Raw genomic sequence first — 21,561 nt, forward strand, 5'->3', positions numbered from 1 at the left:
GGAAGGAGAGAGGGAGAGGAAGAGAGGGAGGGAGAGAGGGAGAGAAGAAGAGAGGAAGGAAGGGAAGAAGGAAGGAAGGAAAGAAGGAAGGAAGGAAGGAAATATTGAAACATGGCATTGTTGTAAACAATATTTTTTTACTTTTTTATATTTTGTCAAATCCCATAAAATATCCCCCTGATAGCTTGACAGAAATTACATGAATATTGTAGATTAAAGGGGATAACCTTATTTTTACATGTTGGCAAGACCAAGTGATGAACAATGACTCATATTCACTTATATAGGAATTCCTCAACTTCTATTTTTTTTTTAAATTGTAAATCATACACTCACAGATCTAGACTGAGAAGGGACCTTAAAGGTTCTCCAGAGTACCATCCTGATTTTATTTTATTTTTTTTATTATAGCTTTTTAATTACAAGATATATGCATGGGTAATTTTTCAGCACTGAAATTGCAAAATCCTTTGTTCCAATTTTTCCCCTCCTTCCCCTCTTCCCCTACCCCAGATGGCAGCTTGACCAATAGTTGTTAAATATGTTGAATATAAGTTAAATACAATATATGTATACATGTCCATACAGTTATTTTGCTGTACAAAAAGAAATGGACTTTGAAATAGTATACAATTAACCCGTGAAGGAAATCAAAAATGCAAGTGGACAAAAATAGAAGGATTGGGAATTTTATGTAGTGGTTCATAGTCATCTCCCAGAGTTCTTTCGCTGGGTGTAGCCGGTTCAATTCATTACTGCTCTATTGGAACTGATTTGGTTCATCTCATTATTGAAATGGGTCACGTCCATTAGAATTGATCATCATATAGTATTGTTGTTGAAGTATATAATGATCTCCTGGTCCTGCTCATTTCACTCAGCATCAGTTCATGTCTCTCCAGGCCTTTCTGAAATCATCCTGCTGGTCATTTCTTACAGAACAATAATATTCCATAATATTCATGTACCACAATTTATTCAGCCATTCTCCAATTGATGGGCATCCACTCAGTTTCCAGTTTCTGACTACTACAAAGAGGGCTGCCACAAACATTCATGCACATACAGGTCCCTTTCCCTTCTTTAAGATCTCTTTGGGATATAAGCCCAGTAGTAACACTGCTGGATTAAAAGGTATGCACAGTCTGATAACTTTTTGAGCATAGTTCCAAATTACTCTCCAGAATGGCTGAATGTATTCACAATTCTACCAACAATGTATCAGTGTCCCTGTTTTCCCACATCCCCTCCAACATTCCGCATTATCTTTCTCTGTCATTCTAGCCAATCTGACAGGTATGTAGTGGTATCTCAGAATTGTCTTAATTTGCATTTCTCTGATTAATAATGACTTGGAGCATCTTTTCATATGGCTAGAAATAGTTTCAATTTCTTCGTCTGAGAATTGTCTGTTCATATCCTTTCATCATTTATCAATTGGAGAATGGCTTGATTTCTTATAAATTAGAGTCAGTTCTCTATATATTTTAGAAATGAGGCCTTTCTCAGAAACTTTGACTGTAAAAATGTTTTCCCAGTTTATTGTTTACCACTCTGATTTTAGAGGGTCAGAAAGGTTTAGGGATATGCCCAAGGATACCTAAGCAAGAAATAAAACAGCTGGGATCTGAACCCAAATTATCTACGATTTCAAAACTAGTAATAACAGTAAGAGTTAGAATTTATCACCTGTCAGATTGGCTAAGATGATAGGAAAAGATAATGATAAATGTTGGAGGGGATGTGGGAAAACTAGGACACTGATACATTGTTGGTGGAACTGTGAATGGATCCAACCATTCTGGAGAGCAGTTTGGAATTATGTTCAAAAAGTTATTGAACTATGCATACTCTTTGATCCAGCAGTGTTTCTATTGTATCTATATCCCAAAGAGATCTTAAAGGAGGGAAAGAGACACATATGTGCAAAAATGTTTGTGGTGGCCCTTTTTGCAGTGGCAAGAAACTGGAAACTGAGTGGATATCCATCAGTTGGAGAATGGCTGAATAAATTACGGTATATGAATGTTATGGAATACTATTGTTCTGTAAGAAACGACCATCAGGATGATTTCAGAGAGGCCTGAAGAGACTTACATGAACTGATGCTGAGTGAAATGAGAAGAACCAGGAGATCATTATACACGGCAACAATAAGACTATATAATGATCAATTCTGATGGATGTGGCTCTCTTCAACACTGAGACAATTCAAACCAGTTCCACCTGTTCAGCGATGAAGAGAGCCATCTACTCCCAAAGAGAGAATCATGGGAACAGAATATGGAACACAACATAGCATTCTCACTCTCTCTGTTGTTGTTGCTTGCATTTTGTTTTCTTTCCCAGTTTTTTTCCCTTTTTGATCTGATTTTTCTTGTCCTGCAAGACAACTGTATAAATATATATACATATATTGGATTTCACATATATTTCAACATATTTAACATGTATTGGACTACCTGCCACCTAGGGAGGGGGTGAGGGGAAGGAGGGGAAAATTTGGAACAAAAGGTTTTGCAAGGGTCAATGTTGGAAAAATGATCCATGCATATGCTTTGTAAATAAAAAGCTTTATGGGGCAGCTAGATGGCTCAGTGGATAGAGCACTAGCCCTGAAGTCAGAAAGATCTGACTTCAAATGTGGAGACACTTAACACTTCCTAAGCTGTGTGACACTGGGCAAGTCACTTAACCTCAATTGCCTTAGCAAAAATAAAAGAAAATAAATTTTAATTAAAAAAAAAAAAGAAAAAAGAATTAGAATTTATATACTGCTTTAAAGTTTGTTAAACACTTTTCTTTTGACATTTTATCTTCACACTAATCCAGGGAGATAGTTGCTATTATTATTTCCATTTAACAGATTCTGTGCTTTGTTAAGAATTATATATATCATTTATTTTTATCACCTTAAATAGTTTTTTCCATTCTATCCTTTTGTCTTGGTTACAAGTGATTTTGTGAAATTGTTGTGAAATAAAATGATGATTCACAGATGCTATTCAGAGTGGTAAAGTTTTTGGCAGAATTAGTTTTTATCACATATATAAAGATACCAAGTAATATCATTTCATGGGATACTTAGTCATCTAGAATATCATAATAAATATTAGCCCAAAACCCCACCATAAATTTAATAAGCGTCTGGACTAACACCTATCATAGGGACAAGGAATTACCTAAAGTCTGCAAAAGTTACTCTCCAAATTATATTACCAAACATTTTGATACTCAGTGACTTCAATGCAAAAGTGAGTATAAGAGAAAACAGTGAAAAAGAATATAGTAAAAAATATATAATAGAAGCCTCACACCTAAACATCATGAATACTTTTTGTGAAAACAGGAGGCACTGAATAAAGCAAGTATCATATAACATTACAAAAATGAAACTGATTATATCTTACATTTAGGAGTTTCATTACTGATGTGGAAAATATTCCTTAATAAACCATTATGAACAATCATTTCATTGACTTGTTTGAGCAATGATCAAAATTAATATAAAACTAGGATAATAAATGGGAAAAATAAATGATAAATGATTAAAATAACTCCAATTTAAATTACTTAAACAAATTATTGGAAAATGGATATTTACATAAATCATAATAATTTCAAAGACATCTATTATAACAATTACATATAGAAATTTAATCAATAGAAGATAATGCCATAAAGAGCCTGAAGTCTTATAGTAAACACCTGACATAAGCCAAGGGCACCAGCACAAAGACTAAAAGAATCATGAAATATATGGAGAAGGTTGATGGGCTATTATTACATGTAGTATTGCCTCCTAAAATAGTCAGAAGAAGTGGAATTTAAAATTAAAATTTAAAAAGCATGGCAAGAAACACAGCCAAACACAGTCATCTCAAGGGATTTTAAGGAAGAACCTGGAAAGAGGACAACAGAAGGTAAAAAATGAAAAACATTTGTAAAGAATTTTTGCTTTTACAACAAACTTTTCTCATCATCGAGGATAGTAGAGCTTTCATATTTGTTCTCTTACATTATAACTTTGGATGTTCTGCAAAAGGGGAAATGAAAAGGAAATTCATCTTGGAACATTGAGGAATTAATCAACATAATGTATTTGATGATGTTCAGCTAATCAAATTCCAAAATACCTAGTTTAATAATCTTAACTAGGACATAAACAAAAAACAAACAAGTTACTGTTATTTTGAGAACTGGTCTAGGAGACAGGAGCACTGAATTATGACCATAGTTCTGATACCAACAAGCCATGTGACAAGGATTATGTCACTTTATTTTTCTAAGATTGAGGTTCTTCATTTATGAAATAAGAGAACTAGATTATCAAGGTCTCTTCTAGCTTTAGCATTCTCAAAAGCACAGAATTGTAATTGTGGTATAATATAATACAGAGTCCCTTGATCTGGAGTCAAAAAATTTTGAGTTCAAGTTCCAGTTCTCTCATACTGTTGAGTGACCTACAGCAACTAACAATTGTTCAGCTTTCTCATGTGCCAAATGAGGCAGTAGTACTTATAGGTCTTCTCTTGCTTTAAATCTATAATTGAATATTGAAAATATCTTCTTCAAATTTGAATGTATAATTCATATTCTTCTATGCAAAAATATGTACTTTCCCTCCCATTAATAGGCATTGATCTAGATGACATTTGGTCACTAAAGACTACAAACCAATTAATTCTGAAATGAGCTTATGCTGAGTTACCAAGTATTACAACAACAAAAAGAGGAAAATGTCTGCATTTGATAATAACCTTACTTTAATACTTAAATTCATCTGAGTTAACATGAACTTCCATGGAACATCACTTACCTGGAAAAATCAACAAGGCTAAGGAGAGTCAGCAATGTGGTATGCATCCTTATCCAAGAACACAATTTAACTTTACATGGTGTTTGTACTTGATTCTCCAAGAGGACCATGACATCGGGGAGGTGACACCATGACATGCAAGCAAATTGGATATAAGTGAGGGAAAGCTGGGTAAGGTCATCAGTATCACTTTCCCCTCCAGAGTCATCTGGGTCCAGTAGCCTGGTATAGATCAAGAGGACTGAAGATGGTCCTCGATGAAGTGGGGGACTTTGTTCTTTTTCAGCTAAGGTCTTTAACAAGTCTCAGTTTGACTGAGGCAACACTCAAACTCAAAGTGGTTAAGGGTAACTAAGAAATGAGTCAAGGAATGATTCCTTTTGCCTAGTCAAAAAAAAAAAAAATCAATCTGGGAGGGAAAGATCTTCAGGGTTTCTGGCCAAAATATAAACACTGATTATTTACATTAACTCAGACTCAATCTGAGTCGAAACTATGACCAAGTGAGGCGTGGTCTCAGGTAAAAGCCAGAGTGATTTGGGTTTAAGGCTTGATCCTTCAGAAAAGTTACATTCCTTTAGGCAGAGAACCTATAAGTCTATGTACAATACTCTTTGTGGACAGAGGGAAAGAAAGGAAGAGAGGGAGGGAAGAAAGAACTACATTGTCCAACTGACCCAGTTGGGTCCCCAGTAGAACAGCTCCTACTACTATTCACAGAGACTCTTGTTTGTCCTTCGTTCTCCAAGAGGACCATGGAATCAGGGAGGTGACGACATGACGTGCAAGTGAAGTGGGGATTGAAGTGGGGAGGGTTGAGCAGTCACCTGCCTTAACTTCCCCTCCAGAATCATCTTGGTCCAATGAGAAGATATAAATCAGAACTGGAGATGGCCCTGACTTTAAAATGCTAGAAACAAAATTAATGGTGGTCTCACAGTTGTGGGTTAAGCCTAGTTTTCAGAAAGTTTTCCCATTTGTGGTATAATTAACGGAAACAAAATTAGACTGGCAGTGTCAACCTTAGTTCTGCCATCCTCATCCACAAAATGCAAGAGTTGGAACTAGACCTTTAAGTTCCTTCTTGCAGATTTATAATTGATTAACCTTACTCACTAATTCCATGGCTTTGTGCATTTCCTTACACTATATTGTCCTTGTTTAGAATATCAATATCAGTGATGATATAAAAGATCTCAAAAATTATAGAAAACTATTGTGCCACAACAATCTTCATTTATATAATAAAATGTAGAGTTGAAAATGAATACTATAAGGCTTCACTGATGCATAAAGATACAGAATGACATACAAACCATTTGATGTTAATGCTTGTTTTTGTTCTCAGAGGCCCATGACATCAAGGAGTTAATGCTATGACATGCAAGTGAGTTGGACTGAAGTGAGGGAGGGCTGAGCAAGGTCACCTGCCTCACTTTCTTCTCCAAAGCTATCTGGGTTCAGTGGTCAGATATATATGACTGGAAGTGATCCCAAAGCCTTGGTCTTTTTAAATTAAGGCAATTTCCAAGTTCACTTTGACCAATGCAGTGACTGAGGCTACACAAATCATTTAGAAATTCTTAGTACCCTTCTAGATAATTCACCAGGAGAGAGTAATCAGGAATGTAATTAAATATACATATACTACAAAATCAAGGTTTTAGTCTACTGTTGATTACTGGTCTAATAGGGCAGTTCCTTCAAGGACCTTTTATCCATTTTAATCAATTCATAAGAAGAGAATAGGGGGAGGCCAGAAAGGACTCACAATGAAAGCTATCTGAAAATATGACTGAGTTGTAAATACAGTAGAGATTATACTTAAATTCCATAAATCAAGTCAAATTAATAGTTCCATTTATGCAGAAGGCCCTATGCCAAAAGCTAAAAGTTGGCTCTTCTCAAATGGGAAGAACAAGAATAGACACGTTAACAATGTTCGATAAATATCTGGAATCCATTGTTAAGTTAAATGAATGAAATCTATTTTATTGTCAGAAAATAACAATAACAATCAGAGGTCTGGCAGTATAATTTATTAGAGAGCAGGAATTCCCCTTAAAAAAGCTATCATTTATCTTCCACTTTAAAGACCTTCAAACCAGGAGGCAATGCATAAATACTTATGATCAATGGAAGTTTGTATTGCCCTTTTAACAATTTCTACCTACTTCTTTAGTTATGTGTGCTGGTACCAATAAGAAAAATTATTATTTTTCTTATATATAAATAAAGCCTCAAACAGGCAATTGTGTCTCCTGTCTCCCAAATATTTTCTTCTCCAGGCTTTGAAAATATCCACAGTTGATCCCAGAGTAGAATTTATTTCTTTTCCAATTTTTCCCCACAGCACTCTCATTTCTTGTCAAATTATTTCCCCTAGCATATTTTCTCCTAGTCCTTCCCCCAATAGTTTTCTCTGGCACATTTCATTTATGAAACCATTTTTAGCTCTTTTTGAAAATTCTTCATGTCTTTCAAGGATTCTAGGTTAACACAATGCCAACCTATATTTTCATTTGAAGGATTACTTGTGGATGATTTCAAATTATTCTCTTCTAAATTTATGTCTTGAAAATCCTTGTGACCATTAATCCTTCTTTATGGAAGGATTTTTTTTTTTGTCTGTTGATTACACCAGCCTAACTTTCTGACTTTGTGTTCAGGTTAGGCTCAGAGCATACAGATACTACTTGATTCTGTACTTGCCCCTGCTTCAGATCACAATCTAGGATTTGCCAAGTACTATTCCTTGTTCTAAGAGATGATCCAAAGACCCATTTAAAAATTATTATAATGATCAAAGGATAGGAACAGACAATTTTCAGAAGGAAAAATTAAAACCATTTCTAGACACAAGAAAAAAAATGCTCTAAATCACTATTGGTCAGAGAAATGCAAATTAAGACAACTCTGAGATACCACTACACACCTTTCAGATTGACTAAGATGATAGGAAAAGATAATGATGAATGTCAGAGGGGATGTGGGAAAACTGGGACACTAATACACTGTTGGTGGAGTTGTGAATGGATTCAGCCATTCTGGAGAGCAATTTGGCCCAAAAGGCTACCAAACTATGCATAACCTTGATCCAGCAGTGTCTCTATGGAGCCTATATCCCAAAGAGATCATTAAAAAGGGAAAGGACCCATATATGCAAAAATGTTTATAACAGCCCTTTTTTTAGTGACAAGGAACTGGAAACTGAGTGAATGCTCATCAATTGGTGAATGGCTGGATAAGTTATGGTACATGAATGTTATAGATTATTATTGTTCTCTAAGAAGTGATGAGCAGGATAATTTCAGAAAGGCCTGGAGAGACTTCCATTATTTACTGATGCTAAGTGAAGTGAGTAGAATCAAGAGAACATTGTAGACAGCAAAAAGGAGATTATGTGATGATCAACTCTGATGGACATGGCTATTTTCAACAATGAGGTGATTCAGGCCATCTCCAATAGTCTTGTGATGGAGAGAGCCATTTGCACCAAGAGAATGGACTGTGGGACTGAATGTGGATCACAACATAGTGTTTTTACTTTTTTTTTATTGTTTGCTTGCTTTTTGTTTTCTTTCTCACTTGTTTCTTTTTAATCTGATTTTTCTTCTGCAGCATGATGAATATGCCAATATGCTAAATATGTACAAAAGAATTGTACATATTTAATATATATTGGATTGTTTGCTGTCTAGGAGAGGGGGTGGAGAGAAGAGAGGGGAAAATTTGGAACAAAGGGTTTTACAGGGGTGACGTTGAAAGGCATCTTTGCATATATTTTGAAAAGAAAAGGCTATTCTTTTTAATGATCATAGGTAGCTTTGATTTCTCATTCTGAAAACTCCCAGTTCATAACTTTGACTGTTTTTCAATTTCAAAATGACTCATATTCTTAGAAATTTGATATGTTTAAGAAATGAGGCTTCTATCAAAGAAACTTGCTAGAAAAACCTTTCCTAGTTTCCTCCATTTCTTCTAATCTTGGTTGTAATGGTTTTATTTGTGAAAAATATTTTTAATTTCATGTAATCAAAATGATTAATTTTACGTCCCATAATGCGCTCTACTTCTTTTGTCATAAATTCTTCCCTTATCCAAAGATCTGACACATAAAATTTTCCATGTTCCACTAATTTATTTGCTTGTATTTACCCTTTGGCTAAATTATATACCCATTTTGATCTTATATTGTTATCCAGTTTGAGATTCTGGACTACAACTAGTTTCTGCCCAAATGCTTTCTAGTTTCACAAGCAATTTTTGTCAAATAATGAATTCTATAAATATGGCTGCATCCCATAAATTTGGATGTCTCATTTCTGTCCTCCTCTTTAAGGAAATCATTGTTTCTATCATTTGTTCTTTGACTCACTCATTGTTTAAGAGTAGATTGTTTGCAATTAATTTTTAATCTATGTTCTTGCCACTCTTTATTAAATATAATTTTTATTACACTAGGTCACAAAAGGAAGCACTTAATACTTTTGTTTTCCTGCACTTGGTTGAGGTTTTTACATCCAAAACATGGTCAATTTTTGTGAAAGTGCCATGTTCAACTGAGAAAGAAGTATATTTCTTTCTATTCTCTTCAATTTTCTCCATAGTTCTAGAATATCTAACATTTCTTAAATTCTATCCCATTTTAACTTCTTATTTATTTTATGATTAAATTTATCTAGTTCTGATAAGGAAAAGTTAAAGTTCCCAACAAGTCGTTTTTCTATCTATTTTTCCCATAACTCATAATTTTTCCTTTAAGAATTTTGATGTCTAACATTTGTACATTATGTCTAACATTACTTCATTGTCTATGGTACCTTTTAGCAAAATGTAGTTTTCCTGCTTAACTTTTAACTAGGCCTATTTTTGCTTTTGATTTGCCTGAGATTGTTGCTACCCATTTATTTTATTTTTTACCTCAGTTGAATAGAATTGTTTCTGTTTCAACTCCTCCTCCTCATTACATGAGTGTGTGTCTGTTTTAACTGTATTTCTTATAAACTATTGTTAAATTCTAGTTTCTAACCCATCTTACTACTTGTTTCATTTTATAAAAGAATTCATCTCATTCACATTCAATTATGATTACTGTTTTTCCTGCATCCTATTTTTCCCCAGTTTATCCTTCGATATCCCTTTTACCATTGTCCCTCCTCAAAAATCTGCTGTTTTGTTTTTTTTTTTTACCTTTACCACTTTTAATCTTATATTCCTTCTATCAGTTTCCACCCCACACTCTTATCCTTTTCCCCTTCTAATTCCCCATATAGCAAGATAGATAGCTATCCTCAATTTTGTTATGAGCCAGAACTTGAAACAAGCTGATAACTCAAGGAAGATGTTAGATCCTAGTGTTAACTCAATGGAATTGATACAATGTTTATTGATTCACACCTTAGAGCAAATCCTTACAAAGTGATAAGTCAGTTGCCTAATTTAGCAGGGTACTTAGCAAATTCTCTAACTCACTAATGCATTTAAGTACTCATTGGAGTTCACAAGTATGGGAGATTCACAAAGTTAACTTTGTAACTTTGTGAATTCACACCTCTCTTAATCTCTCCCTCAGAGGAGGAGTCAACCTTTAAGAGATCTTATATAAGAAGCTGACAGAGGCTCAGTCAGAGTTAGTTCAGAATGTTGCCAGGAGTCGGAGAGGAGCACTTTGGGAGGAAGCCCACAAGCCCTCTCTCGGAAGTGGAGTCAGATTCATACCATCTTCCACCTTTGTGCTGGCTGGAGGCTGAAGAAAGCAGAGGCAGAAGCAAAGGACAAAGCTGCAAGAGCTCTTAGAACCAAGGAGAGAGAGAGGCTTCTAAGAAAGCTAACTGGGCTTAGAAAGATGTTTGGATTTTATCAGCTGGCTGTTTTTGGAATGATTATTACTCTGAACCAAAGCTAAGGCTGCCTCCAGAAAACCTCCCCAAGAAACCTACTCAGAGAGAACTATTATATTTTAAAGAAGAGAACACTACACAATTTAATGTGAATGTTATTCCTTCTTTGAACCAATTCCAATGAGATCAAAAAACAAATTATTGCCCCCCAACTTTCCCTCTATTGTAAAATGCATCTTTTAAAAATAATTTTCACTATTCTTTCTCTCCCTTCCTCCAGTGTATTTCTTTCTGACCCCTTAATTTTATTATTTTAAAATCATCCCATTGGGGCAGCTAGTTGGTATAGTGGATAGAGCACCAGCCCTGAAGTCAGGAGGACCTGAGTTCAAATTTGGCCTCAGACACTTATAACTTCATGACTGTGTAACTCTGGGCAAGTCACTTAACCCCAACTGCCTCAGCAAAAAATATATATATATAAAATAAAATAAATCATCCCATCAGTCAAATCACACCAATGCCCTCTACATTTATTGCTAACTACCCTAATAATGAGAAAGTATCATTTTTCCATATAAGAATATAGTTTGGAATATAGTTTAACCTTACTAAATGCTTTATATTTTCTCTTTCAAGTTTACCTTTTTAAGCTTCTTAAATCTTGTATTTGGAAGTCAAAATTCTATTCAGCTCTGATCTTTTTTCATTCAGAAACACTTGAAAGTTCTCAATTTCATTAAATATCCTTTTTTTTTTCTTCTGAAGGATTTCATATAGTTTTGCTGGGTAAGTGATTCTTGATCTTAATCCTAGTCCTTTGTCTTTTAGAATATCATACTTCAAGCTACTGCTCCTTTAATGTGGAAGCTGCTAAAGCTTGTATAATCCTGACTGTAGCTCCAAAATATTTGAGTTATTTTATTCTTGGCTGCTTGCAATATTTCCCCCTTGACCTGGGAGCTCTGGAATTTGGCTATAATATTCCCAGGGAGTTTTTATTTTGAGATCTCTTTCAGTAAGTGATTGGTAGATTATTTACATTTTATTTTACTCTCCAGATCTAAGATACTGGGATATTTTTTCTTGATAATTTCTTGAAAGATATCTACTGTTTTTTTTTTGTTTTGTTTTTTTTGTTTTTTTTTTTTTTAGTCATGGTTTTCAGGTAATCCAGAAATTGTTAAATTATTCTTCTTCAATATGTTCTCTAGGTCAATTATTTTTCCAATGAAATGTTTCACATTTTCTTCTATTTATTTTCATTCTTTTGACTTCATTTTGTTTCTTGATGTCTCATGGAATAATTAGCTTGCACTTATCCAATTCTAATTTTTAAAGATTTATTTTCTTTAATGAGTTTTTACATTTTTTCCCCTCACTTGGCCAATTCTGCTTTTTAAGGAGTTTTTTTCCTTCAGTGATTTTTGTGCCTCTTTTACCATGAGGCCAATTCTTTTAAAGACATTTTCTAGGTTGTTTTATTTTGGTGTTTTTCTTGGAAGAAATGAAGATTTTTTTTAATCAGTTTTTTTCTAAAATTTTCCTGTACTACTCTTATATTTTCTTTAATCCTTCCAGGAATTTTTATTGGGCTTGGATCCAATTAACCTTTTTCCTTGATGTTTTGCTCGTGGCTGTTTTGACATCACTGTCTTCTAAATTTCTGTGTTGATTTTCCCTGTTACCATAGTAAGTTTTCACATTCATGTCCTTTTTTTGTCATTTGCTCATTTTTTTTAGCCCATTTCTTGACTTTTAACTTTAAAGTGGGGCTCTGCTCTAGAGTTAGGAGGGCATTGTTTAAATGTTAAAGACCTGTGTTCTTTACCCAGGAAAAGACTTTGTTCCCCTGTTGCCACAAATGCTGCTGCTCTTCTTGGCCTTGGAACTCTGAGCAGGTCCCTTCCTCTCTTGTAGCCACAAATGCTACTGGTTCCTTTCTCCCTTGGAACTGAGACCTGCGTCTTTTGTAACCACAAGCATCTTTTTTCACCCTCTTTCATTTCCATCTTTCAAATATTACTGACAGTGGTTCAACAAATTACATCTACCAGTTCTTTCAGGACCAAAGCATGTAAATTATCTAGGCCAGTTGACTTGAATCCATCAAAGATGTCAGTTGTTCTTTTTCTCCTAATATATCTTGAGTATCAATTCCAAGTTAGTCATTTTTTGTTCTGTCATTTTTAGAGTGATGATCATTCTCCTTTGCAGAAGAAACAAACAATATTTGAGAATTTTTATCTCTTGTCAGTTATTACCACCCCACCTGTACCAAACAAACATCCTTTCTCTTTTAGTTTCCTTTTTCTACTAATATGACTAAAAACAAACCAAAAAAAAGGAAAAAAAAGAAACCATTCATCTTGGTTGTCCTTAGCTTCTCTCACTATTCCCAGTTCATTCTAGATTTATGTTGTTAATCTTCTATTACCTGTCATAGTTCTATTTTCTGTATATTTCTTTTTAAAATTTAAATTTGTTAGTTGATTTCCCTGTAGGTTCACATTGATCTGTATAGACAATTCCCATTTTTCACCTCATTGGAATTCACAAGATCCTACCCAGTTCTCCTCTAAACTCTCTGAAATATGCTTTCCTAAAATCTTTAATGTATATAAACTTATGCCAAAATTTCCTCTTCTTACCAAAAACTCTAGGTTACTCCCCTATTAGTCCTCCAAGGCTCTAATCATTTCTACTCTAGCAATGAGCTCCTCTCTTAGAAAGAATCAAATCTAGATTTGAATTCCCTCTTGTGGGTTCCTCCATCTTTTGAAGGATAAAATCACTAGTAAGGTTTCTGAAAAGTTATTATCTGCTTTTAGCAGAGTATGACGGGATCATGCACGAGTGAAAGGATATTGAGAAGCAATGTAAGCCACTCAATGGATCACTAGTTAGGCAATTTATTATTCGCAAACAAGCTCCTTCAGCTTGCATACAGAAATAGAGCCCAGATTGGGCCAGGAAGATTCACTAAATGAAACTAAGTGGAAGAAGGACTTTGATGGAATCAATTAGCAAGCTCTTGAGACTAAGATCCCTTTATCAACCACAGAAATATTGTGATAAATAAAGTTTGTGATTCTTACATCATATTGCATTGGATGAAGTTTGATAAGCTGATAAGTCTTCTTTTCTAACCTTGCATTCTTAACTCTAACTTTAGTTGACAAAGTCAATTATTGGATATATACAATTCTTGGATCCAGTACATAGATGGATCAATTAATGGCCAAACATGGAATGATTTTTATTAGTTAGGACCTAGCAGTAGGTCATTTCTCACAGACAACCCAACAGATATCTGAATAACTGAAGTCTCCTATCATTACAATATCATGCTTCTGGGCTAGGTTTGCCATTTGCTTCCTAACTCATTTTTTTTCCTCTTTCTTTCCAGATGGTCTTTATTCTATGAAAAAAAAAATATTTTGTTTTCTCTCTCCTTTGATTTTTACTCAAATACTCTTTATATTCCTACTCTCTGACCGTTATATTTCCTCACATGAGTTTTCCTTCTTAATATACAATACAAACTATAATCATCCTATTTTTACTTATAGTGCCATAGTACAGCATTAAGCTTTATCTCATTAAGTCCCAGGGACACCAAAAGGTCAATATTGTCCCCTTTATGCCAGCACCTCCTGTTCTTCATTTGTTGTCTATACTTTGGGTAATGGGGATAGACCTTGGAAGTTTCTGAATTTACTAATAGATCTTTCCTAAGACTTTGTCTCTTGTGAATTTCTAGATTTTATCAACTGCAATTCTTTTGTCAATAATGTCTATAGTAGTTAAGATATACATAAGCATTTTTCTCTTTTCCCATCCTTTTCAGTTCAAAAACATTTGGATTTCATTTATAGAAATATAGCAAATACAGATTTACCATCATTTGTAAGTATCCATCTCAGGCCAGTGATTTGTCTATTCTGTTTCATAAACTGTGATCAAAATATCTGATATGATTCCAGATTGAAAAAGATCTTGAAAATCTAGGACATTGGGCTAAATCTAAAATCCCATCTTCCTAACTGGCTATTCACTTCCCAAATTAATTCTTCTCTTCTTTAATAAACAATGAGGAAAACATTTGTAGACCCATCTTTAGTGTCTTGCTCAATTCTTTGTAACACTATTTGTGCCACAATGAACACATGAATCACCAGAAGTGAGTAGTTGTTATGTGTATGGTTAAGCCTTGGAAAGTTCTTTTATGTCTTGGATAAATATCCCAGGAAAATAAGTTCTCTCTCTATTGTTGTTTTCAGATCAATAAATAGCTACCACAGTACCCTTCAGGAAAAAATCATCAAGTAGTTCTGTTTTCATCTTCCTCTCTCCCTGAATAATCTTTCACCTGATGGTTTTTATGTAGCATCTTGGGATCCTCTCCATATTATCTATCCTCACTTTCAGGAAAAAACCTTAAATCAGCTAATCTCTTTTTGGACAGTTCTGGAATTCACATTTCCAACTGCCTTTCACATATCTCAAACTAAATATCCAGTAGAGAGTTTAAATTCAACATTTCTTTGACCAAATTCATCATCTTTCCCTCTAAAGTCTATTCCTTTCCTACCTTTCCTTTTACTACAGAAAGCAACACCATCCTCCCAGTCCCTTAAGGTTAAACCTAGTAATCATCCTGGATTCCTCTCACTTATAAACAATCTGTTGCCAAGGCCTGTCAATTTTACCTTTGCAACATCTCTCAAACATATGCCATTCTCTCCTCTGATATCGCTGGCATTCTGGGGCAGACTTTCATCTCCTCACATCTGAACTACTAAAATACCTTGTTTGTGTTCTGCCTTACTTAAGTTTCTCCTTACTCCAATCCATTCTCCATTCAGACATTAGAATAATTTTCCTATAGCACAGATCTGATCATGTTTAGAATGCTATAACATCTGTTTAATTAATATTTCTTTTCCAATTTTCCTTAGTTTCCCAAAGAGTTAGAGAAAGATTCCAATATCTCCTCCAACATTAGCTACTCAAATATCCAACTTCTCTATGTGGCATTTCTAGTTTCTACCTGTAACTCTTCTCTCTTGGTAGTCACAAATTTTTCTTTTATACATTCTTTTTTTTTTTTTTTGGAAGGAGAAATGCTAAGGGAAAGTATGTATGTATTATCATATAGCTCCCTGATAGTTAACTCTTAGTTATCCTTTCTGTTAAAGTGCCTTCTCCAACACTATTCATGTAAATACAGTCACGTTGCTATTCATTCTTCATACTTGAAGACCACCAAAATGACATCATGATATTGGGATCAAGGCACAGTGTGTTCAACTGATGCTAATCAGATCAAATATGAAATAGAAATGTTCTAACATAGGTTGGGCAGAGATCTTCTGTTTGAACATTTGGGATATCTTAGATTTGCTCATCTCACATTTCGACTGCAATTCTGCTTTGCTCACAGAGCACAGCTCCTTCTTTGATGTGGGCTTGCCATCCTGTTCCAGCATCTTCCATCTCTAAAGTTCTTCAAAAACCTTGAGAATGTCCTTGTGTCATCTCTTCTGACCTCCATGTAAGTGCTTGCCCTGTGAGAGTTCTCTGTGAAATAGTCTTTTAGGTAAATAGGTGTTTGGTACTCGGGCAATGTGGTCAGCCCATCAGAGTTGTGCTTTCTGCAACAGTTTGAAGGCTTGGCAGTTCAGCTCAAAAGAGGATCTCAGTGTCCCCTATCTTGCCAAGTAATCCTTAGAATCTTCCTAAGACAATTCAAATAGAAGTAGTTTGATTTTCTGGCATATTACCAAAGGTTTTTCAAGCATACAACAATGAAGTCAGTACGATGGGTCGGCAACTCTTCTCCTCCACCCTTTCCTTCTGAGTCTCACCAACAGTGTCCTATCTCTATCATTGTGTAAATCAGTCTCTTCATCTATGTATACATCCCTGGAAAGTAGATTGCCAAGGTAAATGAACTGGTCCAGAGTATTCAAAATCTTGCCATTTGACAGATGGCTGTATGTATGGCTGATGAGGTGCTGGCTGATGAGAAATCTTTTTTCTGGAGTTGATTGCCAAGCCAAGAAGACAATCAATCTACATTCTATTGTACCTCAAGCTCAGAGAATGCATTACAATCACTGTAAACAAAAAGTTGAGCACCAACTTTCCACCATTTTAGTCCTTTTTCAAGTTAATTACCTTCAGTGTGGTAAGTGACCCTGATGCCATTTTCTTCATCATTGAAGGCATCTGACAACATTGCAGAAAACATCACATCAAAAAGCAGGAGAGCAAATTCACAGCCTTGCTTTACTCCACTGGTTAACTGAAAGTCCAAGGGCATCATCCTTTATCCAGAACTGTATAAGTGTATCATCATGAAACTGGTATACAATACTAATGAACTTCGCTGGGCAATCAAATTTTGCCACAATTTTGCATAAGCCTGGTCAGGTTAACACACATTGTACACAGACCTCTGTTCTGCTCCTGGCATTCTCCTGGATTTGTCAGGCAGCAAGCACCATATTGACCACTTCTTGGCCCTTTCTGAAGCCACACTAGCTCTCAAATAGATGATTATATTCCAGTTTAAGGATCACCCAATTAAGAACAATCACCAGTAATGACTAAGAGCAATGAATAATCACCCCTCTGTGAGTGTCACAAAATAATGTATTTTCTTTTATACTACACATATAAATAATACCACTCATATACCAAGAGTCTATTATTGAATCACTGTAAAATGTGTACTTGGATGGCTTTTTCCTAATGTGGGAGGACACCAATTTATACTTTGTTACATAGTTTTTCCCTGTGACCAATTTCTTTATATGTGTATGAAGTTAAATGACTGTACTTATCAAAGAGATTGTACTTATATGTTTGATCTCAATTAGCATCATGTTCTGAGCTACCTCAAATCACAAAAAGTAAATAGTGACTGTATGTAATTTTAATTAAAATTTTTCATTCCATCAATGCTCCTATCTTATCTTTCTTTTGACGAATGTTTGTTCTTCATGTAACAAAGACTTTAAATCAATGTGCATAAATTAAACTTATCTTTCAAAATATGCTGGATTCAGGATTCAACTATTTCTTTTCAGACAATGGCTTAACTCTCTTTTTAAATAAAAATTCCTTCCTTGTAGAAAGGTGTATAGGTGGATGGCACAAATGCTTTCCCTACAGTTACAATAAAAAGCACTTTTTTTCCCCAACAGTTCAGCTGTCGATAAGGAGAAATGTTTTGTTTGCCAAAATTGGAGAACAAAAGTTCTCTTTTCCTATTTAAATAGAACAATAAAGTCATTTATTGAACTTTAGGAAAATGTCTCCACCTCCAAGGAATCATCATCATGTGGCCAGCTGTTTCAGCAATAAATAACATTCTTCTCATTTGTTAATCACCTCAGTATTTATACTTTAAAGGATGGCAAATACTTTAACAATTTAAATCCTAACTTCACAAGAGCAACAATTGGGAATGAATATACTTTTTGGATCATCTGATAATGGGGTCACTCTTCAATCAAGCTGAGTACATGCTACGTTGTATATAATAAGTTTGAACAGTTTGAAAAAACTAACTATGAGTACTAAAATAAAATGAAGAAAATTTTTGTATTCATGTATCCTTACAGAAACAAAGATTATACAGTTCAATTACCGCATTTTACAGGTAAACATACAAAAAGTCCTCAGAGACAAACTAATTTGCTCAACTTCAGGCATTAAGCTAAGCAGAGACCCTACAGGGAAGCCTAAAGAGGGATGTGGAAGTAACCTGGATTATTACAGCTGTGTTGACCAAGTGAGCTCCAACAGATCTCACCCTCTTAAGACATAAAAGCTTCAAGAAGGGGACCAGACTGGCTAAGAACAGAGGCTCATCATAGATTCAGGACAGAATAGGGCAGTGCATTTTTCAACCATGGCAGTGCTCAAAGATCATCTACTAACTTACTGAGAAGTTTCAATATTGGTGTTATCACAGATTCGTGATCAAGAACTGGAAGGGAGCTCTGGGGTCATCTGGTATGAATGCACAATCTTTACTGTGACCTCTTGACAAATGCTCCATAAATACCAAAGCCAGACAACTGCCCACAAGTCCCTTATTTTAAAAAATGGAGATATAACACACATAGGGAAAGATAGGCAGAGAGGGATATTTTGATGCTAAAATTACCAAGATGGTGAATAGAGTAATAGAGAGTAGACTGACATCCCTTTCTGGTTTCCAAAACTGGGAGGGACAAAGGCAAGGCTATAAGTAAACAGCATAGTATCTGGGAAAGAAATACATGGGTAGGAAAGTGAAGGATGGCTGAAACCATCATACAGTCAATATGTGGGTATTCAATGATGTGGGGAGGGAGAGGGACAAGAAGAGGGGAAGAAAAATAGAATGTTCTGGGAATTAAACAGAAAGTGTTATATCTTCTAGGGCCTAGATAGGTCATCTACTCCAACCCCTCATAGATAGAAACTGAGGCTCAGAGTAGTTAAGTGAGTTGTCCAATGTCCCAAAGACCTTATCAGTCTTTGTAGTGAGTAGCTAAGCTAGGATTTGAACCAAGTCCTGATTCAAAAGCCCCAAGTCCTGATTCAAAAGCCCCGAGTCCTTCCCTTGTACCATACTGTGGAGGGAATAACTACTCTCGGATAATAATAACAGACATGTTTGGAAGCTTTAAGGTTTGCATTATACTTTATAACATTAAGTTAAAACAGAGACCTGGTCCTCAAGCTTGAAATTAAAGCAAAGTTTTTAGGAAGCTGAGCTTTAAAAAAACTACTTAAGACATTAGACAAATGTGTACTTTAAATACAGTATTTGTGACCATATCACACATCCCCTTAACCACACACAGACACACACAAACACAGACACAGACACACTCACCCCTCTAGTGGCTCCCTATTGCCTCCAGTCAAACACAAAATCTTGTTTGTCATGCAAAGCTCTTCATAACCTTGTCAGGTTCTCTTCACTTTGATGACACTGGATTCCTGGCTATTTCATGAACCAGACCCTCCACGTCTCTGCTCCAAGCATTTTCTCCAAATGTTCCCCATGCCTGGAATCCTCTTCCTCCTCAATTCTGCCTACTGGCTTTCCTGGAACCTTTTAAATCCCCACTAAAATAGTCTCTTCTACTTAATTCTAGCACCTTTCCTTTCTTATTTTCTATTTATCCTGTATATAGCTTATTTGTTTGTCTTCCTCATTAAACCATGAACTCCTTGAGAGCAGGGATTTAGCCTCTTGTTATAACCTAAGTGCTGAATAGAGTGTCTAGCATATAGGAAGAGCTTGAATAAATGTTTATTAATTGCTTTTAATATATTTTACATTTGTTTATAATTTGAATAAGCAAAAAGCTAATGTATTTTTTAACCCTATTTCAGTCAAATAAGTAACCAGTAAGGAGCATTTTATGCTATTATTATTGAACTACAGAACAAGTTAGGAAATGTATATGCCAAAATATGACTTGGGAAGAAATTATCAAAATGTTAGGAGACTATAACTCTTAAATCCACTAAACATTAAAAATCTTGGTCATGTTCACAAGTTATAAAGCAAATGGGTTTATTTTGGAGTAGTCTGATCCTACCCACTATGATATAAAGGGTTGGCAAGGAAGAACATAATACAGAATGATCACCATTATCTTTCTGATGTTTAATTCAAGTTATCAAACAAGGAGTCCCAAATCTGTCATTCTAACTCAAGGAAATGGATCTCAGAGCAAAACCTAAGAGAACAAGACACACAATGTTATCACTCTGATCCAGACAGGGAAGAACAGGTGAAAGAAGTCAATGCTGTCTTCTGTTAACTGGAAGAATTTACTAGATGGCTGAAAGAAGCTAGAGTTCTATCTAGAAGCAAGTCTACACCTGTACTGCCTCACCCCAAACTAGGGTTAAGAGCTTGAAAATATCAAAAGAAAAATAAATCAAATAAATAAATCAAATAAAGATTAACAAAACTGAAAAAAACTAGGAGCTGGCTTTTAAAAGTTAAACTGTTAGCTAACTTGATTTCAAAAAAAAAAAAAAACCAAATTATCTGTATCAAAAATGAAAAAGGAAAGACTACAACAAAGAGACTAGGATATTGTTAAAAACTATTTTCTAAGTCACTGTCAAAAAAAAAAAAAGTGGGTGAGTATTTACAAAAATATAAAATATCTGCATTAATGAAATAAGAAAGTTTAAAGAGAATTTTAAAAACCCAATCTCATAAAAAGTAAGCAAACCTAAATAAAGTTCCAAAAAAGAGGGGAGGAAGGGGAAGGAAGGAGGGAAAAGCAATAATCAGAAAGATTTTTTAAAATAAGTTTGTTTTTACCTGCATTTATAATTTGTCCATCTCACTAAATCTCCAATAAAAAATTTGTAAATCCTCTTAATGAACTAGCATAGTCCAGCAAAACAACTCTTCACATTGAACATGACCAAAAATTTATGTCTGTCTGGCACCTCTCTGATAAAAAGTGAGTAATGTGTTTTATTATCATTCTCCTGAATTTGTGACTTATTATATCTTTGATTAGAATTCTAAAGTCTTTCAAAATTGTTTCCCCCCATATCATTACTATTATGTAAATTGTCTGATTCTTCTCCTTTTATTCTGTATCACTTCAGAAGTCCTCTCAGTGTTATCTGAAACTGAATATTTAAATGTTTCTTATGGTACAATATCCATTACATCCATTTATTATAATATGCTTAATCATTCCCTAGTAGGAGTGCATAGCATATCTCCTGGAGTAAAGAGTCAGTCTGTGGAATTTACTTCCTTATTACCTGAAAACAAAGTAACCACAAGCTGCTCCAACTGCTCTCTGAGTCTTGGTTGGTGGATCATAATGGGTAACTCAAGCAAGGAAGCTT

At 34.8% G+C, this 21,561-nt stretch overlaps 1 protein-coding gene across 2 annotated transcripts in view; it reads right to left on the bottom strand.

The window, feature by feature from the left end:
* The window catches only part of RAD18 (RAD18 E3 ubiquitin protein ligase), a 106,005-nt gene that overhangs the window by 18,413 nt on the left and 66,031 nt on the right, over positions 1–21,561 (bottom strand). The window lies entirely within an intron of this gene.

Source organism: Antechinus flavipes, chromosome 1 (genome assembly GCF_016432865.1).
Source record: "Antechinus flavipes isolate AdamAnt ecotype Samford, QLD, Australia chromosome 1, AdamAnt_v2, whole genome shotgun sequence".
In the NCBI taxonomy this organism is placed as follows: Eukaryota; Metazoa; Chordata; class Mammalia; order Dasyuromorphia; family Dasyuridae; genus Antechinus; species Antechinus flavipes.